General features: G+C 41.0%; 1 protein-coding gene across 6 annotated transcripts in view; it reads left to right on the forward strand.

Moving 5' to 3' along the window:
- The window catches only part of MRTFA (myocardin related transcription factor A), a 122,260-nt gene that overhangs the window by 24,748 nt on the left and 83,842 nt on the right, over positions 1-13,670 (forward strand). For 2 of the 6 annotated variants that reach the window (XM_068941288.1, XM_068941316.1), the window contains exons 1-2: positions 137-305; positions 8,905-8,966. The gene's annotated coding sequence lies outside the window, so the exon portion shown is untranslated. Of the gene's footprint in view, positions 1-136; positions 306-690; positions 779-2,063; positions 2,108-8,904; positions 8,967-13,670 lie in introns of those variants that run through there. The other 4 variants (XM_068941298.1, XM_068941319.1, XM_068941296.1 and 1 more) reach the window with 4 other exon arrangements.

Raw genomic sequence — 13,670 nt, forward strand, 5'->3', positions numbered from 1 at the left:
CCACGCCCGGCCCGGCCCGCCCCGCGCTCGCCCCGCCTCGAGTCCGTTAGCTTCCCAAGGTTGCTCGAGGCCTATTGGCGGGCTCTGGTGACACTCATCCCCCCCTCTCCACTCTGATTGGCGGAGCGCGACGCGTGTCGCCGAGCGAGGGAGCTGCAGGGCGGGAGCTTCCGCGGTTGCGAGGCGCCGGTCGGCGGTGGTGAGGCCGGGTCGCCCGCTCGGGGGAAGCGCGTTCTCGGCGGGCGGCGGCGGCGGCGGCTCCGCCAGGGGAGGGCGGCGGCGGCGCGAGATGGAGCCGTGACCGGGTGAGTACGGAGCGCCAGCTCGGCCGTCAGCTGTGCCGCGACCTCCACCGGGGAAGGTGGGGGGGGTGGGTGGGCTCGCGCGCGCGCCCGGGGGACCCGCCCCGGCGCGGGGACGTTGGGTCTCGCGCCGCCGCCCGCCGCCCTCCTCAGCGGCGGCGGTTGGTGCGCGCGGGGGGGTGGGGGGAGGGAAGGAGCGCGCGCCCCCTCCCCCACGCTCTCCAACGGTCGCCGCGGGGCGAGGCGAGGCGGGTGCCCGGCACGGCTGGACAGCTCCGCTCCGCGGGGCCCCCGCCCGCCCGCGGGGGCCGCCCCTCGCCGCGGCACAGCCGCCTCCTCCCGCCGGGGGCCGGTTTCGACCCCGCGCCTGCTTCCCCTTGGCCCCCAGGTCGTTTCTGCGCCGCTCCGGGCTCTGCCTTCCTTTCTCCCCCGGACCGTTTCCTCTCTTTCTTCTTGTTACGGGCTCCTGGCTCTTGGTAAGTCGGATGTTGTTTTCTTCTTCAGGTCTCTCTTTCCCATTTTACAGGCCTGGTAGCGGTGGCAGTAGTTTAATAGGGTTTGTGCAGCAGCAATCTCCTGGTATCCCCGCTGCTCCAGATTGTATTGCGCAGGGTTCATTTTCCCACTGAAAAGATGCTTGCCTGTGCTATGGTGAGATGTGTATTTAGGGTAGCTCAGACATCCGTTTGTCCTGGATGTCTGTCTAATCCAGTGGGATCTTCCTCCCTGTGACTGTAAAAACCTGTATGAGAGAACAGCATATCTTCACATATCCCTCTGATCACAGACTAAAACTGTAAGCATTTGTCTTATGTGTACGTGGAAATATCTACCATGTTGTAAAACATATTTGTCAGCAAAATATCCTCCAGAGACCTTCATGACTGCCTTTGTGTACCCTAACTATATTGCATCCTGCAAACTTTGTGTTAAACACGTTCCTGCCCTGGTTCTGCTTTACAAGATGAACCTTGAGTGAGCTGGATATAGTCTTTCAGGTTTGCTACTGTTTATAGCACTTTTCTTTTGGTATCATATTTGAATAGACAACATTGGGGTCTCTATCATCAACTACATCGTAGTCCATCCTAAACAGACAATATATTGTGAAGGCATTAAAAATGCTTCTGTTTAAGTCTGTAATTTCTTTGCTGGATCATAGTAATCAAAATGCACTTTTATTTTTTGGTAGGGTTTGAAGACAGAGCCCTGAATCTTCAGAAAAGATAAACTGTAGCTATTTTGGGCTGAGAGGATCTGCCCCAACATTTCAGCGTGGGCATTGAGAAAATTCAGTATGCAATTCTGTCTTTACTTTAAACTTGCACTTGACTTTCTGGGTTAGTTAGCCTTGCCATAGCTGACTTATTGAAAGTGTAGTTTTCTAAGCGTAATTCTGAAAGTTGATTTTAGTTTCAGGTAACTGTACAAATAAATTTCAGCAATCATTGCAAAATATATCTTGCTGCTTGCACATAAAACATCATAAAGGGAAACAGCTTTTGTAAGAACACTGTTACAATCCATACTGTAGAAGCGCTATAAATATGATGGCTTTGGGGCTTCGGATAAGAAAGATCCCAATCCAAACATACGTCAGTCTTTGCTGAATGAGAAATGAGAGGGAGACCCATTTGTTCCTCTTTGCTGCAGTGATTAAATGAGTGATCTAATAGTTGTGATTAAATGCAATCTAATAATAGGTTTAAAAATGATCCTGTGATCTGAAGCTGACTGTGAATTCCTTTTTCTGTTCTTTAGACTCCTGCTTTCCACTGAAAGGAGAAAGAGGCTCACAAATGAAAGTAAATGCCATAAGCTTTTCACAAGTGGGAAAATTTACCCCTTCTCAGTCACTACATAGTAACTTAGTGAGTCCTTTTCAGTCCTTCCTCACTTATAATGTAGATAGCAAACAGGATTTCACAAAAAGAGTGAAATACATTTTGTACATTAAAAATACGATGCCCAAGAAGCAATAACTGACAGTAAGTCGTGCTACGTTTGCTGGTTCCAACAGTTACAAAAACAGCTTTCATTTCAGCTAAGGCCAGCCACTTCATCATGTGGGAAGCAAGCAACACCTCTTCTGAAAACAAAACGAAGAATCTTAGGGCAGCAAGCAGATTGTTAAATACAATGCAAAGAAAGGGAGTATAAGAGACGTTTTGACGTGGGGCTAAGGTGAATATGGCAGTTGTCCAAAAGTACTGTTTCAGAGAATGTTAAATTTTCTCACATTTGAATATGAAATAATAGGAAAGTCTTGGAGAGGAGTGCTTGTTTGTGATTGTTTTTATAACTTGTTTCTGCTGGTATGGTAAAGTAGCGACATTTTGCACAAACTCATTTATCCTTGAATCTCCAGGGGAAATATACATTTAGGCAATCAGAGTACACCTAAATTAAAATACAATAAAATACTACTCAATTTCCTTCACTGTTGAGCCATGATTACATTACTGTGTGGTATTTGGGAGGGAGTGGGGGAGGGATAGGAGGATCAGAACAAACTTAAAAGGTTTGAGTGGTAGAGCAGAAAGCAGATAAATTCTTTAGGATGTATGTCAAAACCTTATCAAGAGAAATTGCTCATTTGGAATGGATGAGTTGTCTTAGTATATGTGTCTCCATATATACTACTTACCTAAGATGCAGAATTTATAGTAATTCCAAGAGTCTTCTGTCTTTATTTTGTGTACTCAGCTGTACTTCCTGTGTTCCAGATGATGCAATCTGACTGTCTCAGTATCTCTGTCATTCTGACAGCTCAGTATTACATTTAAGATCCCTTTTGAAGAGTACAGTTAATTTCCTCTGTGTAAGAAGAGGTAACAATTAGTAAATCTCATTATAGTTACACAATACTCTTCCTTGAAAGAATTTTATCAAAGATGTCCTGAGGGTCACTGTCTTTTCCTGAGAAACTGTTGAAGAGGAAGCAGAAAAAGCAACTGTTCAGCAGTCTGAAACCATCAAACACCTACTCTGGGAAAGACAAATCTAATTATTTCCTGCTGGACACACTGCGGAACTTAGACTGAAAACAGAGGATGTGGTTGCACAGACGTTTCTTTTAGTGGTGGGGCTGTCTTAAACAGTTTATATTCCCATCTGCTTTTTTTTTTTCTTCACCATGTGCTATCACCTCAGTAGTGATAATATGTCTGCATGCTGAATCAGATTAGAGAACTGACTTTTAATCTATGTATGTTCTGTTCCTCTCTCCTCACCTCCTCCAAAATAAAAAGGTGGGGGAGAGTAGAAGGAATGCATAGTGAGAATGGAGGGGACAGAGAGCAGAAGCAGATTAGTAAGTTCTACAGCTGAAAGTAACATTTTTGGAGCCAGAGCCCAAAGCTGGTCCTATGATTCGTCTTTTATGAACATGTTTCAAATAGCAGATGAAATGGATGAGCTTGTGTCAATTCAGAAACTCTAATTTCTTGGTCAAATATTCTCTCCTGTGCTTCAGGGAGATGTATGTGGTTAATGTGTATATATTTTACCTTTCCACCTTTATGGAGTGTGAACGCTAAATGGCTTCTTCAAGGGAAATGAATGGCATTGGAGTGAAGATAGTTTACGTTACCGGGCTTAGGTATGTCATAGTGGTCACTCAAGGTGTTGAGCTTTTTAAATGCAGGTTGTCCTTGTGGAGGGCAAATGATGCATGCAGCTTATACAGGAACCCTCTATAAATGGGATAGTATGTTTTCAGACATTAAGAAATAGTGACAGTAACAGTACCTTGTTTTCTTTGATCCTTCTCTATTTCTGATTTGATACACTTATTTTCCAGGCAGATAAATTTGAGAGTTTGTCCCTGAGCAAGGTACTGTAATGGTTTAAATTTGATTGCTTTATATTTTAGAAACTGAAGTAATGAGTTAAGTTTGTGCAGTGCTCCTTTTCCCCTCCCATCTCTCGAATTTTCTTGTGTGTGCCCAGCATCGTTATTCCTGTGTAAAGAAATATTTGATTTAGGCACATAGCCATGTTGATAAGATCTCTTAAAAACTAAAAATATGAGATTTAACACGCACTCTTTTTAAATCTTGAAAGCTAAAGACTTAGGAGAGCTTTTAATTCAAAACATTTTTGGACCTTAACTGTATGCCATCCATCCATCCATCCTTCTTTGCTCTCCTACCACAAACTAACATCTCAACTGCTTCTACTTACCCTTCTTAATTAACTTGTGCTCCCTATTTCAGCTTGTTTTGGCCCTGCTGATCCAGAAAAGCAGGGTTTTGGTGAAGCGCAGCAGAAGCAGCATGTAGCTACAGCTGCATGCACCAGCAAGTTATTTGTAAACAGCTGATCAAAGGGGGCTGTTTCTGTGGAAGTTCTAATTCACTCAAGTAAAAATTTTCCCCGTGGGCATGGTCAGGAGCTGCTGCTGCTGTCATCTCTGCTTGCCATGGGTGTATGTTGAAGTGTTTATATACCACAATACAGGAGTAAAGCTATGCAGAAAATTGCCTATTTTCCCATCTTCCAGTGAGGCAAATAAATGTGCTGACTTCACGTCTTCACAGTACCTTCATATTTAGGGGAAGAAGAGACTAAAGTGATATGTCTAGTCTTGTGAAATGAATTTTGTTTGGGGACAGGAGTCTACCTAACAGATTGTTATAAGCTCAAACTAATGCTTCCTGTAATATATGGCAACTATGACTAGTTCTAGCCGTGCTAGGGAGGAGGTGTGTATATACTGTGGTTCCTTGAGCTCTACCTTTTCTGTGGTTTAGTAGAGACACTTAGGATATGTCTTCACAATTGATTCATACAGTTGACACTCCATTTAGCTTTACTCAAATGAGATCATCTCCTACACACAGTCATAACCATGTTATGATGAATTCATTCTTTCTGCAACTGCTTATATATGTGAAGGTACAACTCAGTTAAGATGAAACAGAGAAACTGTTAATTCTCTGTTAATTACAGAGAAACTCCTCCTCCTCCTCCTCCTTCAGGAGGAAGGTATTGGAGAAGCATTGAAGGATTCTACTTCAATGATTTTTTTTTTAATTTCTCCTCCCTCCTTTGTTTTTGTAATAAAATAGGGAGTTTCCCTATAGGGTGTGATTACAGTCTGTATTTTAATCTCTACTCCGTTGTGCAAGATAGACTTGGTTTATGATGTTTTTAAACCTGAGTGAAAGGCTTTTCTGAGTGATTGGTAGGGCTAAGTTAATGTTAGGCCTAATTTAACAATGCCTCTAAATTCTCTCTCGTACCTTCTGTCTTGCATGCTTTACAGGAACAGTTCACATTGAATCTAAATCTTTTAAAAGCCTACATCTGAGAGGTAGTATGATTGTTAGAAAGATAGGATATGAAATCTGCATTACCATGTTCACGCTGGACTTGTGAATCATGTCAGTGAATTTTTGTGTTGCTCAGATGCTTTCAAACTCCCAAGTCACCAGTGAAGGCAATAATCCATTGTAATCACTGGAATAGCAGCCATTTGGCTCGAACGTGTAAACAGTGACATATAAACATTTCCATTGGATGGAGAAGTTTATCAGCAAGATGAGACTTCTGCATTTCTTAGACATGACACCATTTTTTTTCCTCAGAAAATCTAGGACAGTAGAATTCTGCCTGCTATAACTATATAGTTGAAGAAAAAAGGAGGATTGAAGGAATGTTTTGATTGTGCTATAAGCAAAGAGTAATAAAAACAGTTCAACCATGGAATTTCACCAGAAAAATATTTTAGTTATCAGATTCATCTTTGCCCACTGGCTACAGTATAGAAGGAGCAATAAAGAGATCATCTTTCCTTAGAACTGTAAGGATGTTTTGGTAAATTTTTGTAAAGTTTGACTTGATATTGGGAATTGAATTTTGAAGTTGGCATGTGTCTGTGTTTTCTGTTGTTCTGTCTTCAGGCTGGATTGAAGTTCCATGGGATGATTAAATAAGGGTAACAATAGAAATACCTTATACCCGAAACATCTCTTATTTGTATGGCACACCTATTAGACAAAAAGTTGGTTACTGCCTTTGGCAAGCTAGTTTATCTCCTACTTGGTGTTCAGGTGACTAAAACAGTAAATTGCGCAGTGCGATACTTTAACCCCCTGTTAAGGCTGAGCAGGAACTTCCATGACCAACAGGACCCAACGTTTTAAAGCTGGCCTTTTATTGGCTCTTTTAGAGAATCTGGAAGAAAACTTTAGTTCTTGGTAGAGAAAGAAAGATTAAATGCATGCTATCCTGGAGGATGTTATGTGTGGAAGAGCAAGGCTCTCTGGACACCTGAGAAGGCTAATGGAAGTGCTGGAAACTCAGGAGGGGTAAATAAACCAAGGGAAGGAAGTTATTGGAATAATTTGTCCAATTTTCTGAGTTTGTGTATGTGTGTATATGTAGAGAGAGATATACATACATATGTATGTGTATACACACAAACACACATGTACTTTCTTTTCTGAAGAACAGTGCTAAGTTTTTGCAAAGGTTTCAAAAACTGCTGAATGTGTGTGTGTGTATGTGTGTGTGTGTGTGTATATATATATATATATATATATTTTTTTTTTTTTTTATCCTCGTGCATACCTTAAGAGGTAAGACTTTAAGGTCTCCCATACTGGACTAGGTCAAGCGTCCTTCTTGCCTGGTATCTTGCATTGGCCAGTTGTGAATAGTGGATACTTTGGAAAGAATGTAGAACTGGGGACGTACAGAATAGTTCTTCCCCTGGCTCACCCTCCTGGCTGATTAGAGATAGCCTGGTATGATCGTCAGACCTGGAACATTCAGCAGCCCGAATATTTCAGGAAAAAAATACTAAGATCTTGAGACGTATGAGGACTTTTGACTGGTTGTGAGGTCTAATTTTATCTGGAAGAGTAGCAGATGGCCTGTACCAGGTGGTGGAAAAGGCAGATCAAGAAAAGTCTCAGTGCTGGAGCCATCTTGACTCAAAGGAGATTCTGGAGAACATGGATCTTAAGTGCTGGAAATGAAATGCAGGAGCCTGATGATTATCCAGCTTTTATCAGTGCTGTTGCAACCTTAAACCAGAAGGGAATATGCAATGAACCAAGATTACTGGAAATTAGGGATTAGCCAGCAGAAATCTTAAAATAAAATGTGTCATTAGCTTCTCTAAACTTCCATGTGTGAAAAGCAGTTTCAGGACTGGTTCTTTATCTGTTTGTCAATAAAAAACCACTCAAACCAAACAACACCAAAAACTTTCTGGAGTAAAAATTTAATATACTGATAGCTTTCGTTCACTTATAATTTGTGATTAAAAAAAAAAAGCAGACGTTCTGTAGCTAAACTTTGTTGTTATGAGCTTAATGTTGTCAGAAGAATACTCCAACAAAACTGTTTTATCAAATTATTAGGTAGTAAGGCGTTTTGTTTGTTGGATTGTAGTATCAAACTCCTACAGTGGTCAATTGTTTACTCTCTTTGTGAAAGATTTTCCTTGGCTTCCTGAGGCTTCAGAACCAAGGCCTTTTTTGTCCTTGCGTTTATTAGGAAATCTAAGATCCATAATTCTGTAAAAGGCACAGTGTAATTATATACTTGCTTTTGTATCCTTTCATCATTACCGTGTCTTAATTACAATTGTTTCAGTTTGGCCTCTTAAAAAAAAAAAATTTGACTCTTGCTATGGGTTCCCACTTCAAATTAATTACTGACTTAAGTAATTGTAAGTCATTCTAAATATTGACTTGCTGTGTTTACGCTGAAGTGTCCTTTGTCTGTTCTGCCTGAAGTTTGTAATTGGGGAGATGCCTGGTCTCTTTTGTTTTCTCTCACTGACAGAATATCATATCGTCTCACCTGTGGTCCTGTGCTTCTGTAGAGTGGTACTGGTTTCTAGGAAGCCCTAAAATCTGAAAAGCTCAGAGGAGAAAATGGAGTAAAAAACTTTGTGGCAAAGCCTTCATATGATAACTCATTATTTTTTAATGGGGTTAAGGAATTAGGAGTGAAAATACAGCAACTGCAAATCAACTTCAAACCTTTTTTATTGTCTTTTAAGACAGTGGTTTTCCAGAAGGTATTTTCTAGTTAGCTGCTGCCCTTACATGTATGTTAAAACTGTATTGTCAAATAAAAGCAGCTGTGTTACTTTAATGTGCTTTTACGGAAGGTGTTCCCTCCCCCACAGAAGTGGGATACCCACAGCAGTCTTGGCAAATCTCTGCAACGTACTTTGTTACCTTTCCCTATTTTTTGTTTGGATGGACAGCATGATGTAATAAACTAGTCATAACAGTCTCCAACTTTTACCATCCCATGTTTAAGAAAGGTTTCAGTACAAGGACGGGAAGATTGAGTGTATCATGTGGTGAACGTTCAGGCTTAGTAAATCTCAAACAATACATTCTTCAGAACTGACAAACCAACAGTCCTAAAGTAAAATTTCAACCCTGGAAGTTGCATGAATGTGTGTATAACAGTGTGGCAGTTTTTAATTGTATTTCAGTCCAACTTCTGTATGCCAAATGAATTAAAGATAACGTAAGAAAAGAACACTAGATGAAGGACTGCTCCTTAGTCTTAATGGGCTGTATTATTTGAAGATCTCTGAGTGTGTGTGTGTTCTGTTTTTTCCTTTCAGTGACTGGGGAGAGCTGCTGGCATGGAAGTAGGCTGGGTTTGTCCGTGGGAACTCTGAATAAGGTATGTATTGTGTTCTCTTTGTTACCTTTAATCTGCACCTTTTATGTACTGAACTGAAAATTACTGTACTCTTATGGCCATTAAACTTGAGGGTCAGTAGTCAGTTGAAGATGGAATATCTCGAATTTGTACAGCATCAGGTATGACAGCTATCTGGCAATGACAAGCCCAGTGGACCCACCTATGCTACTTTAGAGTTTAAATACGCTCTTGTTCCCTTTTCACTGCTGCCTAGCAATTAGTCACAAACTTGTCACAAGTTAGCTTGTGCTGTTTGGCAAACTTTTTCAGTATTTTGCCAGCACTCGTCTTTTTGTAGTGATACTTGGCTAGCAAGATTGATTTATTCAAGTATCTAAAGACAGAAAATTGTATCTGTACAGTACAATTGTCATGTCTACCAAACTGTAACTGAGGTACCATGATACAGTAGTGCCCAAAAGAGCGGATGACGCATTCAGACATTACCCAGGTTGAATCTTGTAGAAAAAATAGAAAATACTTAAGTGTAGTTCTAGCACCTGAAGAGAAGTCTTATTTTAGATGTCCTCCATGCCCTGGCTTGTTGCCTTGTATTGTTGCTTCAAAGAAAGAAAATGTTGGTCTGTTTTTTCTATAGTGGAGGTTTAATCCTTTGAATTGGCAAAGAACAGCAGCAGCAGCAGTACTGATTTTCCCCTACATGTATTCTTTGCCCACATACATTAGATTTACATATCAGGGAGCACCTCTTGAATGCTTAATACTTCTTTTCAATAAACTGGTTAGCTTAGACAGGACAGTAATATTCCTACCTGCTTCTCTAGGAATCACTGAAGACAATTCTGATATTTTTCAGTGGTGGGGAAATCTAAAGGTGAAAAGTCAGCTCTCATCTCGTAGTAGAGAAAGGGAACGAAAGATTTGATAACTCTATCTCAGTTGATGGACTTTGCACTTAAATGAATGTCATGCCAGGTACTTGCATTAGGGCAACCCAGTGAATTCAAAGGAATTTGGATTCTGCATCTAGTATTCACTGATGGGGAGGAGAGGGAAAATCAGTTCAGGTTGGTCTAACTTCTGTAGACATAATCTTATACTGTCATGACTAAGGAATGTGACTGGGGTCAGAAAACTTCTTGCAGTCTCTGTTTCAGGTTTTAGTTTCACACTATACCTACATGGGATAATTGAAAGCTGTCACTTTTCATTGGGCCTTATTCCTTCTGTGTGTAGTGTTTGGGGTTTTTTTGTTTGGTTTGGGTTTTTTTGATATCAGACCTAATGATCCTGTGATTGTAGGGGTCAGATTGTTAGCATGATGGAAAGCAATTATTTTTCATGGAGTAGCTTTCCATCGAACCAGCAAGCTGAATTGACTTGCTCTGTGACTGAAAAGTCACTAATTTGAAACAGAGAAGGTGAGAATTTCAGATTGAGGTGAAGGAGGGGAGGTGATTGAGGGGATAGAACTCTCTCACTCACAGCCCACGATCACACTGAATTAAATAAAATGTAAAACTGTCCCCTTAAACACACAAATAAGTTGTCAAAAACGTTACCATAAATTCCTTAAGATAATCTTAAATTCTAGAGTTTTGTCTGCTTCCTTGTGCTAACATGAATACCCGTGCAGTAAAACTATTCAGGGAGCTAAACTTGCTGGAATCTAATTACTTTTTCCTCACTGTTTTATTTTTTTTTCTCCTTTATGTTTTAAATTTATTTTCTTTTATTTTTTTAGCTAGATTAGTTCCCTGAGGTATCTCACCTTGCAATTCTATGAATACCAATGCCAGCACAAGGAAGGGGATTAAAATGCATGGCAGGAACAAGAAGACTACAGCAGCTGGACTTAGATCAACTTAAGCTGCTGAAACAGTAAAAAAGAGAAATAGAAATGGAAGGGGTGTACATATACATGCTGTGGGAATTCCCAGAAAATTTGGACTGCAGTTCTGGAGTTGGTGGTTAGCATTTCTTTGCCTCAGGGGCCATGGTGTATGAGGATCCACAGTAAGTTCATTCTTCCTTGCCCAAGTCACCACTCTATTATGCCCTGGATCCACCAGTTCTTGTCCCAGAGTTCAAATCTTCTGGGTTTTAAACCATTCGGCTATTGGGGAAAGAAGTGTGACCTCCAGTCTCCTCTTGTGTAATGCCTCTCCTGTGCCGGTCTGCCCTAAATCCACACTTAACGTGAACTCGTTTATTCCTTCTGAGCCCCTCAATTTTCCTGACATGAATTCCAAAGTGAGAGCTCACAGCTGGCTGCAGATCTTCAGCATTACTTTTTCTAGTTTGTTGCAGCTTCCCTGCTTCTGCTGATTGCTGGTATGTGTTGCCACATGGCTTTGCTGCTGACTGAATCCATTGATTCACCTGCCTGCCCCTTTTGCAGGGTGAGGGTGGGGGGGGTGCCTTGCGTCCTCCTTGAAAGAAATTTAACAAAATGCACCAGTCAGCAATTGCAAAGAAAGCAGGCGGTGAAAAACAGGCGTAGAGCAGTCCCGTTCTGAACGCGCCATAGTTTGTGTATTTCTTTGGCAGCAGTGCTGGCTTAAACAGCTTACTCCCCTTTGCTGCTCCCTCTGTTTTACTGGCATAGCTGTCTGTGTGGCCATGGTGAGCCACTCTGGGGAACAGATCCTCCTGGAAATAAGTGAGGTTTTTTGCTAGATTACTTTCATCTGGTCCAATACATGGTGTCTCTAAGATTTATGCTAGTTTCACGATGAGGAAGGTATGACAGCGGAAATGTGTAGCCAACTGCTTAAGTTGGTACTGCTGCTGGATCTTTAAGCGTGCTCTTTGACGTTATAGTTAAGTTGATCTTTCAGTGAGCTGCTGTTGCAAAGGCTGATCCCACCTCCACACAGCTGTGTGTTCCTGCTTCCCCCTTTGCATCAGATCTAGAGATTGTGCAGCTGCAGGGCAAGTCCGTCTAGCTGACTGATCCTGTAGAAAATGGTTTCTAATCTTTTTGCAGGTTTTTAATCTTCTGCTGGTTCAGCTAATCTGACCCGCTCTGTGGGTGCACAATCATTAGATTAGACAAAAGGGAAACAGCAGCAACTCACAGAAGGCTGGTTTTCCACTTTTAGCTATGAAGATGAGATATATTATGACGAAGGCCATAATATATACCAGTCTATCCATTGACACATGAACTAAACATGACCTCTTTTTTGTTCTTTGCAGTTGTTTCAGGTTGTGGTCACTATGGAACTTTAGTGGAAATTGTTATTTATTCAGTAGCTGTTATCTTTAGTCTCACAAACTAGACAATTAATTGAACATGCTGTGAGGTCTGATAGAATTAGGTGCCTATAAACTGCTTCACCAGTTTAAGGCTCAACATATTCTTCACTAAAATTAGAAGGATGTCTTACTCATTCATACTTTGGGCTTAAATAAGAAGCCAGTCCATTCTTTTTGAGCAAGGAATGTTTATTATAAATCTCATTGTGAATCTTAAAACTGGTTTTGGTATTATCTGCTCTTATGTGTACTGAGAGTTCCATGAGCTTGAAAGCCACACAGTTCCTCCAAATACATATTGAGTCATGAAAAGTACTTTTTAGAAAATATTTGGAATGCCAAACTACATTTCTTAGCCTGCTATTTGTGGTTTTAAGAAATGGATATTTAATGATGATTTTTGAGACCTCTTGAAGACTTTTCATCATTGCTGAACAGAGTAAAATGAATGCTGTTATCTTATGAAGGAAATAGCTTACAGAAAGAGAAATATGGTTCTTGATGAGCAGTCTTTAAAACATGTGGAAGGCTGTGTTTGTCTGCAGGGTCTTACCAACAGCATGATGCTGTTGATTTCTTTACACTAGATGTGTTCTTTTTTTCCCCTTAAGCCCCAACGTCTCTAGACAGCTGTTCATGCTGTTTGTCTGATAAGATTTCTTGCTATTTTCTTGCTGGCCCCAGCATGTCGTCTTGAATCTTGTACTGGTAGATTTGCTGGAGGCAGTAGTGGAGAGTCTTCTGGTGATGATTCAAAGATGGCCTCTCTTACTGGAAGGTTACTGGCACAGCGTACATACAGATTCAGATTCTTTGACTCATATAGGAAGTTGTGTCTGTGTACTTACTGGCATCTTCATTCACATGTGTTGCAACCTTGAGTTTTTAATAGAGGCCTTGGAGGATAGTGTCTTATGATCACCGTGAGATACACAAACGCCTTCAAATCACTGGTTCTAATCCAGAGTGAGTTTTGTTACTTTTCGACTGTTGTTGCCTTTTCCCCTCTGCCACCTCCAATTACTGTGATGGTGAAGGAAGCTGATGACCGGTTCATTTTCCAGAAGACAAATGCATGTGTGAGTATGTGTATTAAAATAAAATCTTATCTAAGAAGATCTCTCAATAATGGTCTGAGTAATTTGGCTTCTTATCTTAAGGTGGTTCCTCAAAAACAAGCTGATACACTGGCAAAGTAAAATCTTCGATGCTTGTGCTGTTGCATACTGTATTGTATGTAGTTTGTGGACGGTATCATCAGTTTTAACCCAAATAATTGGGGGGAGTAATTCTGCCAGTGTTTGCCTGCCTAGCTTCAGCTGACTGACAGGAAACTATTTTCTTTGATGCAGACTTGAAGATCTTCCTACTGGTGACTTTTCTTTGGTAAAGATAAAAGGAATGTCTGTATGTGTTTTCACTCTGATCATTAAAGCCTCTCAAGCTAATGTGATGCTACTG

Source organism: Struthio camelus, chromosome 1 (assembly GCF_040807025.1).
Source record: "Struthio camelus isolate bStrCam1 chromosome 1, bStrCam1.hap1, whole genome shotgun sequence".
NCBI lineage: Eukaryota > Metazoa > Chordata > Aves > Struthioniformes > Struthionidae > Struthio > Struthio camelus.